A 12998-nucleotide genomic window follows, 5' to 3' on the forward strand; every position below is an offset into this window, starting at 1 on the left:
TAACCACTGTCATAGAGCAACATGTGTACTAACTGTTTAATGAGAAACTATTTTGTTCTGTAAACCTTCATCTAAAGTGAGAATAGCAGCACAATCAGAAGAGCATAGTCGATGTCACTGAACTGTGCATGTAGAAATTTTTGAAATGGTGTATCTTTGGCTATGTATATTTTCACCAAAAAAGAAAAAAAAAAAAGGTCGAGAAGGGAGAGGGTTGACATGCTGTGGGGTTGTTAACCAATGTCATAAAACAATATGTGTATTACTATTTCATGAGAAACTATTTGTTCTGTAAACCTTCACCTGAAGTAGAATAAAAAACAAAAATAATACAGGCAAGCTCCAAAGATGTTATATATGACCAGATTTGTATTTCAGAAGCAATGCTCTAGAACAGGGTTTCTTCAACTTAGACCTACTGACACTGTGGACCAGATAATGCTTTTTTTGTGGATGGCTATCCTGTGCATTTTATGTTTAGTAGTACCCACGTCCTGTACGCATTAGATGTCAGTAGTACCACCCACCACAGTCATGACAATCAAAAATATCTTCAAACAGAAACCCCGAGAGTATGGCCCCTGGACAGCCTTTTATTTAGCTCAGTAATGAAGTCACTCCTGAGGTTCACCCATCAGCCAAAGATTAGACAGGCCCATAAAACAAAATGAGACTAAAGGGGCACACCAGCCCAGGGGAAAGGACTAGAAGGCAGGAGGGGACAGGAAAGCTGGCAACAGGGAACCCAAGTTCAAGAAGAGATAATGTTGACATAACATGGGGTTGTTAACCAATGTTATAAAACAATATGTGTACTAACTGTTTAATGAGAAGCTGGTTTGTTCTGTAAACCTTCATCTAAAGTACAACAAAAAACTAAAAAAAAAAAAAAATCTCCAAACATTACCAAATGTCCCCTGGGGAGCAAAGCAGTCCCCAGTTAGAAGAGTGGAGAATGTATTATGGAGCAAAAGAAAAGATCCAATTTAAATGGTGACATTTATTAAGGTAAAGCAACACAAATGAAGAATGGGAACCTAATCCCTATAAGAGAAAGAAGTAAAATTTGGTCATTTTTTTTTTCTTGTGTAGCTCAACTTGGGTAGAGGCTGATGCCATACACTGAGGTTGGAAGAACAAGATTAAGAGGTTGGGCAGAGGTCATAGTGAGGCAAATGTTCTTCATTTGCGCACACACAAAAAAAAGTCTGTGGAACACACAGGTGAGATTATCTCCCTCATGTTGGCTACATGCTTTTGGACTAAAGGGGGTCTAAAATGAAGATAAGGATTTAGCTATTAAGATGGTAACTGAAGTCATCAGAGAGAATCAGCTGCGCAGAAAGGACCCACAAACTGGGGAGAGCAAAGAACCAAGTACAGAATTTACAGGAACACCAATATGTAAGAGGCTAGCACAAAACAAATAGGCTATGAGGCTGAGAAAGAATTCTAAATGGTGGGAAGAGTAATTTGAGAGATAAGAGTTAAAAATTAAGAGAAAAAATAACTGAAGCAACAATGATTTCTCTAGGTGAAGATAATAGACTGAGCACACATTTACATTCTCTGCCCCCTAAAATACACCCAGGTGAAACACAAAGCTTACTGTAAATGTATGACAACAGAGAAATACAGAGAGGTATGCCAGCAGACGGCCAAGTGACCTGAACAAATTCTGGAAGATACAGCGTAAGATAGTATTAGATAAGAAGAACGGGAGGATGTTGCCTACAATCTAATACAAACATAGAAATGGGCAAATGAACAGGATACAGATGAGAGAGTCCAGAAAGTTGTCTGTCTTAGGCTGGGTTGTCTAGAGAAGCAAACCCAGTAAAGTGTATAAATATATATAGAGAGAGATTTATATCAAGGAAATAGCTCATGCAATTGTAGAGGCTAAAACGTCCCAAGTCCGTGGATCAGGGTAGAGGCCTCTCCCAATTCACGAAGCCGCAGAAAGTGGTGAACCCAAGGTCGGCCGGTCGGCAAGGGACTCCCACTCACAGGCTGTGAAGGTCAATGAATTCCAAGATCAGCAGACAATACTGCAAGGTTTCTCCTGATTCATGTAGCTGCACGGGCTAAGATCAGCAGGTTGGGGAACTGGACTCTTGCTTGCAAACTAAGAAGTTCGATGAATTCCAAGATCAACAGGTAAGCTGCTAGCTCGAGTCCCAAGAACCGGAGATAAGACAACATGAGGCAGCTGCTGAGTCTGGAACAAGCTAAAAACCTTGGCAAGGCGAGCAGGCAGAAAGTAACCCATGGAAGGCAGAGAGATCAAACTGAGGGGGCAGTGAGCTGCCACAGGCCCCGCCTCTGCCAGTACCACTCAGCAGATTCCATCATGGGGGTGATCACATTATGTAACTGCTAAAACACTGAGAATAATGGCCTAGCCAAGTTGACATACAATCTTAACCATCACAGCCCACCCCTTGTCAACTTGGCATCTGTACACATTTCCTGAAACCATACCTAATCTCTGAATAAAGATAATTAAACAAAGCCATACTTGCACCTAACATGATACAACTAACATGCATACAATGGAAAACACACTAGCCCCGTTTACACCTTACGTTTCATAAGTGAAAGAAACAAAAATATTAGATGCACACATACAAAACAGAAATACTCATAGCAATTACAGTCCCCGTTTCCGCAACTGGTCACGTGGCCGTAACTGGTATTTAGAACTACCTTCTTCCACCACCCATTCCGTATTCCCTTTGCCCTCAGCAAGCACCTCAGCTGGTCATGGTTCTCTGCCTGGTGGGGTGACCCAAACCTTCATTCCTGAAGGGTCTGGGTCATTAGTAGTCATGTCGGAATTGTATTGCTTTGGTTTTCCATTGACTTTAATCACAGGAGATGGTAGTACTAAGAGACGCCCTAAAGGATCTCCAGCATTCCAGACATACTCTTCTTTACCTCCATTATGTAATATCAATCCGAATTCCTCTTGGTAATCAGGATCAATGACACCAGCAAGTATGGTAACTCCCTTCTTTACCTGTTGATCCAGAGACATAAGGAGCCCAAAGTGGCCAGGTGGCATTCTTACCTTCCAGTTGAATGGAATCTGTGATGTGTCTCCAGGTGGAAGCATTCCTCCCTTTGGAACTAAGACCTCTAGGCCTGCAGAGCATAAGGTCAAGGAGACAGGAAGTAAAAATCTTGCCAGTGAGTCGCTAGAGGTAATAGTGAGTGGTGCCACTCCCATTTTGAAAACTTGATTCCTGAACCCATGAATCCTGGCTATGGGAGAAACAGCACCATATATTGGACACTGGTTTACAGCATATACAGCCTCCTGGAAAACACTGCCCCAACCCTACAAGGTATTGCCACCTAGCTGGCACCGTAATTGTGTCTTTAGAGGGCCATTCCATCTTCTATCGAGCCAGCTGCTTCAGGATGATGGGGAACACGGTAAGAACAGTGAATTCCATGAGCATGGGCCCACTGCCACACTTCATTTGCTGTGAAGTGAGTCCCTTGATCTGAAGCAATGCTGTGTGGGATACCATGATGGTGGATAAGGCATTCTGTAAGTCCACAGATGATAGTTTTGGCAGAAGCATTGTGTGCAGGGAAGACAAATCCATATCCAGAGTAAGTGTCTATTCCAGTAAGTACAAAATGCTGCCCTTTCCATGATGGAAGTGGTCCAATGTAATCAACTTGCCACCAGGTTGCTGGCTGATCACCTGGAGGGATGGTGCCATATCACGGACTCAGTGTTGGTCTCTGCTGCTGGTAGACTGGGTACTCAGCAGTGGTTATAGCCAAGTCAGCCTTGGTGAGTGGAAGTCCATGTTGCTGGGCCCACGCATAACCTCCATCCCTGCCACCATGGCCACTTTGTTCATGAGCCCATTGAGCAATGACGGGAGTAGCTGGAGAAAGATGACTGGTTTCCACAGAAAGCGTCATCCTATCCACTTGATTGTTAAAATCATCCTCTGCTGAGGTCACCCTTTGGTAAGCAGTCACATGAGACACAAATATCTTCACTTCTTTAACCCATTCAGAGAGGTCTATCCACATACCTCTTCCCCATAAATCCTTGTCTCCAATTTTCCAATCATGTTCCTTCCAAGTCCCTGACAATCCAGCCAAACCATTGGCCACAGCCCAAATCAGTATATAATCGCACATCTGGCCATTTCTCCTTCCAAGCAAAGTGGACAACCAGGTGCACTGCTCGAAGTTCTCCCCATTGAGAGGATTTCCCTTCACCACTGTCCTTCAGGGAGGTCCCAGAAAGGGGCTGTAGTGCTGCTGCAATCCACTTTCGAGTTGTAACTGCATATCATGCAGAACTATCTGTAAACCAGGCACAAGTTTTCTCGTCTTCAGTCAACTGATCATAAGGAACTCCCCATGAGGCCACAGGTGTAGACTGGGAGATGGAAGGTAATGTGACAGGAGTGGAGACCATAGGCATTCAGGCCACTTCCTCATGCAACTTACTTGTGCTTTCAGGTCCTGCTCGGGCCCGATCTCAAATATACCACTTACATTTAATGATGGAGGGCTGCTGTGCACGTCCAACTTTATGACTGTGGGTCAGACAACACCTAGTTCATGATGGGCAGCTCAGGCCGCATGGTGACTTGGTATCCCATGGTTAAGTGTTCGGTCTCTACTAAGGCCCAGTAACAAGCCAAAAGTTGTTTCTCAAAAGGAGAGTAGTTATCTGCAGAGGATGGCAGAGCTTTGCTCCAAAATCCTGAGGGTCTGCACTGTGATTCACCAATAGGGGCCTGCCAAAGACTCCAAACAGCATCTCTATCTGCCACTGACACTTCAAGCACCATTCGAACAGCTGGATCATATGGTCCAAGTTGCAGAGCGGCTTGCACAGCAGCCTGAACCTGTTGTAGAGCCTTCTCTTGTTCTGGTCCCCACTCAAAATTAGCAGCTTTTCGAGTCACTTGATAAATAGACCAAAGTAGCACACCCAAATGAGGACTATGTTGCCTCCAAAATCCAAAGAGGCCCACTAGGCGTTGTGCCTCCTTTTTAGTTGTGGGAGCAGCAAGATGCAATAACTTATCCTTCACTTTAGAAGGAATGTCTCAACATGACCCACACCACTGGACCCCTAGAAATTTCACTGAAGTGGAAGGTGCTTGAATTTTTGTGGGATTAATTTCCCACCCTCTAGCACGCAATGTTTTACTAGTAAGTCCAGAGTCATTGACACTTCTTCCTTAGTAGGTCCAATCAGCATAATGTCATCAATGCAATGGACCTGCGTGATGTCTTGTGGAAGGGAAAGGCAATCAAGGTCCCTGTGGACTAAATTATGACACAGGACTGGAGAGTTGATGTAGCCCTGAGGTAGGCAAATGAAGGTGTACTGCTGGCCTTGCCAGCTGAAGGCAAACTGCTTCTGGTGGTCCTTTGAAATAGGTACAGAGCAAAAGGCATTAGCCAGGTCAATAGCTGCATATTAAGTACGAAAAGAGGTATTAATTTGCTCAAGGAATAAAACTATCTGGTACAGCAGCTGCAATTGGAGTCACCACTTGGTTAAGTTTTCAATTATCTACTGTCATTCTCCAAGATCTATCTGTTTTTTGCACAGGCCAAATAGGCGAGTTGAATGGGGATGTGGTGGGAATCACCACCCCTGCATCCTTCAAGTCCTTAATGGTGGCAGTAATCTCTGCAATCCCTCCAGGAATGTGGTATTGCTTTTGGTTTACTATTTTCCTAGGTAGGAGAAGTTCTAATGGCTTCCACTTGGCTTTCCCTAACATAATAGCCCTTACTCCATTTGTCAGGGATCCAATGTGGGGGTTCTGCCAGGTGCTGAGTATATCTATGCCAATTATGCATTCTGGAACTGAGTAAATCAGTAGAGGATGGGTTCGAGGACCCACTGGACCTACTGTGGGATGAACATGAGCCAAGACTGCATTAATAACCTGACTTCCATATGCCCCCACTCTGACTGGTGAGCCACAGTGACGTTTAGGGTCTCCTGGAATTAGTGTCAGTTCAGAGCCAGTATCCAGTAATCCCCGAAAATTCTGATTATTTCCTTTTTCCCAAAGAACCGACACTCTCATAAAAGGCTGTAGATCCCTTTGGGAAAGGTTGGGAGAAAGATTAACAGTAAAAATTTTCGGCAGTGTATTAGAGTCCTTCCTCAAGGGGACCTGGCCTCCCCTTCATTCAAAGGGTTGTGGGTCTTTAAACTCACTCAAATCTGGGAATTGATTGAGGGACCGTGACTCTCTATTCTGGCTATTTGAGTTAGACTGCTGTTCACCTGACCTAGAATTCATCCATTTGTACAGATCAAGTAAATATTTAGTAGATTTCCCATCTATTTCACTCCTAGGGACACCATGACTAAGTAGCCAACGCCATAAATCTATAGAAGTCAGACTATTTTGACTACTGCCTTAACTCCACTGACCATTACTGTAACCACGCCTACCTCGTCTTTGTCAACTGAGTGCAGCCACTTGGCCCCTACTACCACAGGGTCCAATCAGCTCCATTGTAGTTAGGTATCTTAATTCAGTTAGGGCAGTTCCCACTGTCAAATCTGATTTACATAAAATAGCAATCACAGCAGTCTTCAAGGATGCTGGAGCTCCCTTCACAAATTTGTTCCTCACAGTTGAGGTAAAAGGTGTGTCCTCTGGGCATTCCATGTGTGGGTCTGTGGGTCTAACCTGATAAATCTACTCTAGCATGCCAAGTTCCTTAAGCCTATGGATACCTTCTTTTACAGTATACCAAAGCAGGTCTGGCACTTCAACTTCAGTGTAGGTCACCTCTACCACCAAAAAAGCAGAGCCAGGAGCAGAGCATGTCCTTTGGACCCGGTGTCCCCATGCGGAGAAGCTCCTAGTCCAGGGGAACAAGGATGAGAAGGCTGACAGAGAGAGAAAGCCTTCCCCTGGAGCTGACGCCCTGAATTTGGACTTTTAGCCTACTTTACTGTGAAGAAACAAATTTCTCTTTGTTAAAGCAATCCACTTGTGGTATTTCTGTTGTAGCAGCACTAGATGACTAAGACAATGTCCAACCTCAAACTGAGTGAGACTAAGAAACAAAGTGTGCCATGGGCTGAATGACTGGCAGAGCAAACAACTGAAGAACCCTGGGAGGTCGTCATTTTGCATGTATCCCACAGATATGGGCAGGAGATCTTTTTTTAGAAGAGCTCTCTACATAAGGTCAGGGAAATGATTCCAGAGCTCTGGGTATGGATAAAACAGTCAAAGGAAGAGGCAAAGAGAGCTGTTTTTGTATTTGATATTTGATGATGCTTCTGTAGATGATGTTACAGAATAAGACCTCATTTTCGAATTGTTTGCTGCTTGGATATAGATATAATTTTCATTGTTTTTATACTAGCCTTGTATCTGGCAACTTCCTAACTTAACTTACTAATTCTAATAGTTTATCTGTAAATCCTTCTGGATTTTCTAGATATGCAATCATGTTTCTCTAAAAAATAGGACTTTTATTTCTTCCTTTCTAGTCCTTGAATATTTCCTTTCTTTTCTTTCCTTGTATCATTGACTAAAATTTCCCATACAATACTTTCAATCTCAGGAGAAAAGCTTTCCTTATTAAATTGTAAAGTATAATGTTACCAGTAGGTTTTTTTTTAAGGTATTTATCAGTTTAAAAAAGATGCCTAGTATGTTAAAAACACTTATCATGAACAGGTTATTATCTCAAATTCATTTACTACATGTAATCATATGATTTCTCTCATTTATTGCTGTGATGAATTACATTGATTTTTTATTAACTCAAACTTAAACACTCTTTGAATATAAGTATCTTCATCATGATGTGTAACTTTTTATACGTTTCGATTCATTTTGCTTACCTTGGTTAAAAAATTCATACAGAAAACTATTCAGCATATACGGACAAAAAGAATAACTGTGACTCACTGGATATTGAACTCTTCTAAAGCCTCAATAATTAAATATGTGATCTTGGTACATAGTAAAATAGACTGACTTAGGGAACAGAAGAGAAAGTCAGAAATAGGCACAAATAGATATGATTTCCTAATTGTAATAAAGGTAGCATCTCAAATGAGAGGAGAAATGCTGGACATAAATATCATAGGAATAACTAGATGGACATCTGGGAAAATAAAGTGAGATTTACACCTTACACCATCAAGCAAGATAAAATTAAAATGTATTAAAGATCTAAATATAAAAAATAAAATCAATCACATTCTAGAAGACTACACAAAATGGTCTCTTTTACAACATTACAGTGGAAAACGTCCAACTATGACTCAAATCTAGGAATCATTAAAAAAAATACAACTACTTGGTCCCCTATCAGCTAACACAGCAAAGATCTGCCATCTTGGACTCCTATCGGAGATTGGCGAACAAGGGGTATGAGAAAGCAGCTGCACGGAGTTTCTAGCAGGAGACAGAACAACCAGTAACCAGCGATACATGCTTTCCCACCCCCCACCCTTCTTCACCTCCACTCAGCCTCCTCTGCTTCCTGCAGCCACAGTCTCTTGGCTGGAAAACACTGGCTTCAGCCTGGTGTTGCTTGGATTTCACCCGCCCGCACTGACCGGCTCCCTGAGTGCCATTTGTTGGCTGCTGGTGTTACTTTTTCCCACTTTTTTATATTTCCTTACCTCTCACCACCTCCCCCTCCTTTCTCTCAAACACCTGGCCCCACGTGCCATCTTTACTTCTTCCTGAAAGGCTGCAAAACACTGCTCAAGTTTTGAAATTGCTTCCCGGCCCGTGCTGCCACGCTGGTGGGACTCCCAGGGCTTTTTTTTGTTTGTTCTGATTTATTTGTGTTCTTTTTCTTTTCTCGGCTTGGGAGCCCATTCTACCCGGGCAGTACTGCATGGCGTGGGAGCTACTCCCTTACTCTGCACAGACACACAGTTACTCCCTTACTCTGCACAGATGCACAGTAACATCCCTGGGGGCATTTCTATTTTCTTTTTTTTTGGTTTTCTTTGGTCTCTCTCTTTTTCCCTTTTTGTCTTTCTTAATTTCCAGTTTCTCGTCTCTCTGTACTTACTTTCTCTTCTTGTCTCCTAAATACCTGGCACTGTGACACCTCTACCCCTTCGAGCCAGGCTATACTTCACGGCCTGGGAGCAACTTCCCCAGTTCTAGAAGCCACACTGGTGGGATCCCTGGGGGCTTTTCTTTTTTTTTCTAATTTTTATTTTATTTTATTTTTACTATTTTTCTTTTCTTTTTCTTTTCCTACATTTCTTAGTCTCTCATTTCTCCACTCCAACAGTAAGCTCCCTTAGCACTTTTTGTTTGTGTGTATTTTTTTGGCTCCATTTCCTCTCCCTTCTCTCCCCTCTTCCCCATACCCATCTCAGCTCCACACATCACAATCTCCCTCTTCCTTTCTGCCTACCTGTACCACGCGCTGAACATCACACTCCTAAGCAGCATAAATATGGCCTACCGGAACCTTCCCTGCACTGATTCCCGGCCTGCTCTGTCGGCCCTAGTATGTGCCACAAACAACCCATCGCAGCAACTCCCCTTCAGCTGTACCTGCCCTGCTGTACCATACCTGAATGACTGACCCTGCCCACTGGAGAAGGAGGTGAAAAGTATCATGCCCACAGACAAGCAAACAATAAAGAACGCACATCCCGTCTGCTCAGACATAACCAAATAACACAAAACAGCAGGAAGAAACAAACAAATCTATAATTAATAAACAAGGAAAATAACTACTGAATGCCCCGAAGACAGCAGGTAATATCAAAATATATAAACAGGACAGGATGGTTCCAGTAGGCATCCAAAATAAAACACCAGATGACTTTCCAATAGAAGAAACAGTACTAGAACTACCTGATAGGAAACTCAAATCTCTAATATTCAGAATTATACAAGAGTTGAAGCAAAAAGCAGACAAAAAGGAGGAAAAAATAGACAAATTCATGGAAAAGGCAGACAAATTCATGGAAAATACAGACAAAAAAATGGAAGAATTCATGAAAATAATACAGGAACAAAATGTTAAAATAAATTCACAAATAGAAATCATACAAAAACAACAATAAGAAAACCAAAACATAAACAAGATTTCAGAAATGGACAGTGTCACAGAAGGGATGAGGAGTAGGTTTGAAACTATGGAAGACAGGATCGGGGAAATTGAAGATAAACACTTGGATACAACTCTGAGGAAAAATCAGAAAAAAAGAACGAAGAAAAAGAAGAAATCCTGAGAATTATGTGGGATACAATCAAAAGCAAAAATCTGCAAGTGACTGGAGTTCCAGAACGGGGAAAAAACAGAAAACAGAGAGAGGATCATTGAAGAACTGCTGACAGAAAACTTCCCCAATATCATGAAAGATGAAAAGTCGACCATCCAAGAAGCTCAATGAACCCCATATAGGATAGACCCCAAAAGAAAATCACCAAGGCATATTATAATCACACTCACTAAAATCAAAGACAAAGAATCCTCAGAGAAGCTGGAGAAAAACAAAAAGTCACATACAGAAGAGAAACAATAAGACTAAGCTCAGATTATTCAGCAGAAACCATGCAGACAAGAAGGCAATGGGATGACACATATAAAACCTTGAAAGAAAAAAAACTGTCAGCCAAGACTAATATATCCTGAAAAACTCTCATTCAAATATGATGGTGAAATTAAGTAATCTCCAGATAAACAGAAATTAAGGGACTATGTAAAAACCAAACCAAATTTACAAGAATTATTAAAGGGAGACCTTCAATCTAAGAACAAAAAACATCAGACCACAGGCTGAATCTACGACACAGGATTGTACTATCCAGATGCCAAGCTAGGAAAGGAGCTCTCAAGAACTATCCAAAACCAAAAGAATTACAACAGAGAACCAGAGAGGTTAATCTATAAACTACAACAGCATCAGAACAATAAAAGAGGGAATAAATGGTGTAGGTATAGAACATTTTAACAGAGAGGAAGGCAAAGTGTTAACAAGTAATAATAGACTGGTTTAAACCTAGGAAGATAAGCGTACATTTCAAGGTAACCACAAAGAAAGTTAACAAACCTACTCATCAAAATAAAGAAGAAAAACATGAAGTGTCAGTAAAAACAAAACCTACCAAAACGAAATGAAAAAAAAGTCCACAAACAAAAGGAATTCAGCACAGAAGAGTAAGAGGAACAAAGAAAACATCAGCACCACAAAAAAAGCACTACAAAATGACAGCAAAAAACAAACAGCTATCAATAATTACACTGAATGTAAATGGCCTAAATGCACCCATAAAGAGACAGAGAGGGACAGAATGGATAAAAAAACAAGATCCATAAATATGCTGTCTACAAGAGACACACCTGAGAAACAAAGATGTAAATTTATTAAAAATCAACAGATGGATAAAAATGTATCAAGGAAACAGCTACCAAAAAAGAGGAGTGGCAATACTAATCTCAGATAAAACAGACTTTACAACAAAACCCACCACAAAAGACAAAGAAGGACACTACATAACGATTAAGGAGACGATCCATCATGAAGACATAACCATAACAAACATCTACATACCCAATGACAGAGCTCCAAAATACATAAAACAAACTCTAACAGCACTGAAAAGAGAAATTGAAAGTTCCACAATAATAGTAAGAGACTTCAACACACCACTCTCAGTAAAGAACAGAACATCTAGAAAGAAACTCAACAAAGATACAGAAGACCTAAAGGGCACAATCAGCCACTACACCCAACTGCTACAAATTACACATTCTTTTCCAACACACATGGAATATTCTCCAGAATAGACCACATCTTAGGCCACAGAGCAATACTCAACAAGATCCAAAACGTTGAGATAATACAAAGTATCGTCTCTGACCACAATGCCATCAAGGTAGAAATTAACAACAGGAGGAGCAAGGAAAAAAAATCAATTACATGGAAACTGAATAAAACCCTGCTTACACATCACTGGGTAATACAAGAAATCAGAGATGGAATCAAACAATTCCTGGAATCAAATGAGAATGAAAACACATCATACCAAAACTTTTGGGACACAGCAAAAGCAGTACACACAGGACAATTTATAGCAATAGATGCCCACATCAAAAAAGAAGAAAGGGACAAAAATCAAAACATTAACTACAGAACTCCAACAAATAGAGAACAGGAAAAAAAGCCCACAGCCACTAGAAGAAAGGAAATAATAAAGATCAGAGCAGAAATAAATGAAATAGAGAATAGAAAAACAATAGGATCAACAAAACCAAAAGTTGGTTCTCTGAAAGGATCAACAAAATTGACAAACCACTAGCCAAAATGACAAAAGAAAAACAGGAGAGGATGCAAATAACCCAAATAAGAAATGAAATGAAGCATTACAACAGACCCAACTGAAATAAAGAGGATTATAACAGAGTATTATGAAAAACTACACTCCAACAAATTTGAAAACCTAGGAGATATGGATAAATTTCTAGAAATGCACTACCTACCCAAACTACCACAAAGTGATGTTGAAAATCTGAACAGACCCATAACAAGAGAAGAGATTGAAAAGGTAGTAAGAAAAACTCCCTACAAAAAAAAAGCCCTGACCCAGATGGCTTCACTGGAGAATTCTACCAAGCTTTCAGGGAAGAGGTTATACCAGTACTACTCAAACTATTTCAGAACATAGAAAAGGGAGGGATACTTCCTAATTCATTTTATGAAGCCAGCATAACCCTGATATCAAAACCAAAGATGCCACGAAAAAAGAAAATTATAGACCAATGTCTCTCATGAATATAGATGCAAAAATTCTCAACAAAATTCTAGCGAATAGAATTCAGCATCATATAAAAAAAAATAATACACCACAACAAAGTAGGATTCATACCGGGTATGCAAGGATGGTTCAACATTAGAAAATCAATCAAAATAATCCACCACATAAATAAAATGAAAGAAAAGAATCACATGATCATCTCAACTGACGCAGAAAAGG

Source organism: Trichechus manatus, unplaced genomic scaffold (genome assembly GCF_000243295.1).
Source record: "Trichechus manatus latirostris isolate Lorelei unplaced genomic scaffold, TriManLat1.0 scaffold00082, whole genome shotgun sequence".
NCBI classification, from domain to species: domain Eukaryota; kingdom Metazoa; phylum Chordata; class Mammalia; order Sirenia; family Trichechidae; genus Trichechus; species Trichechus manatus.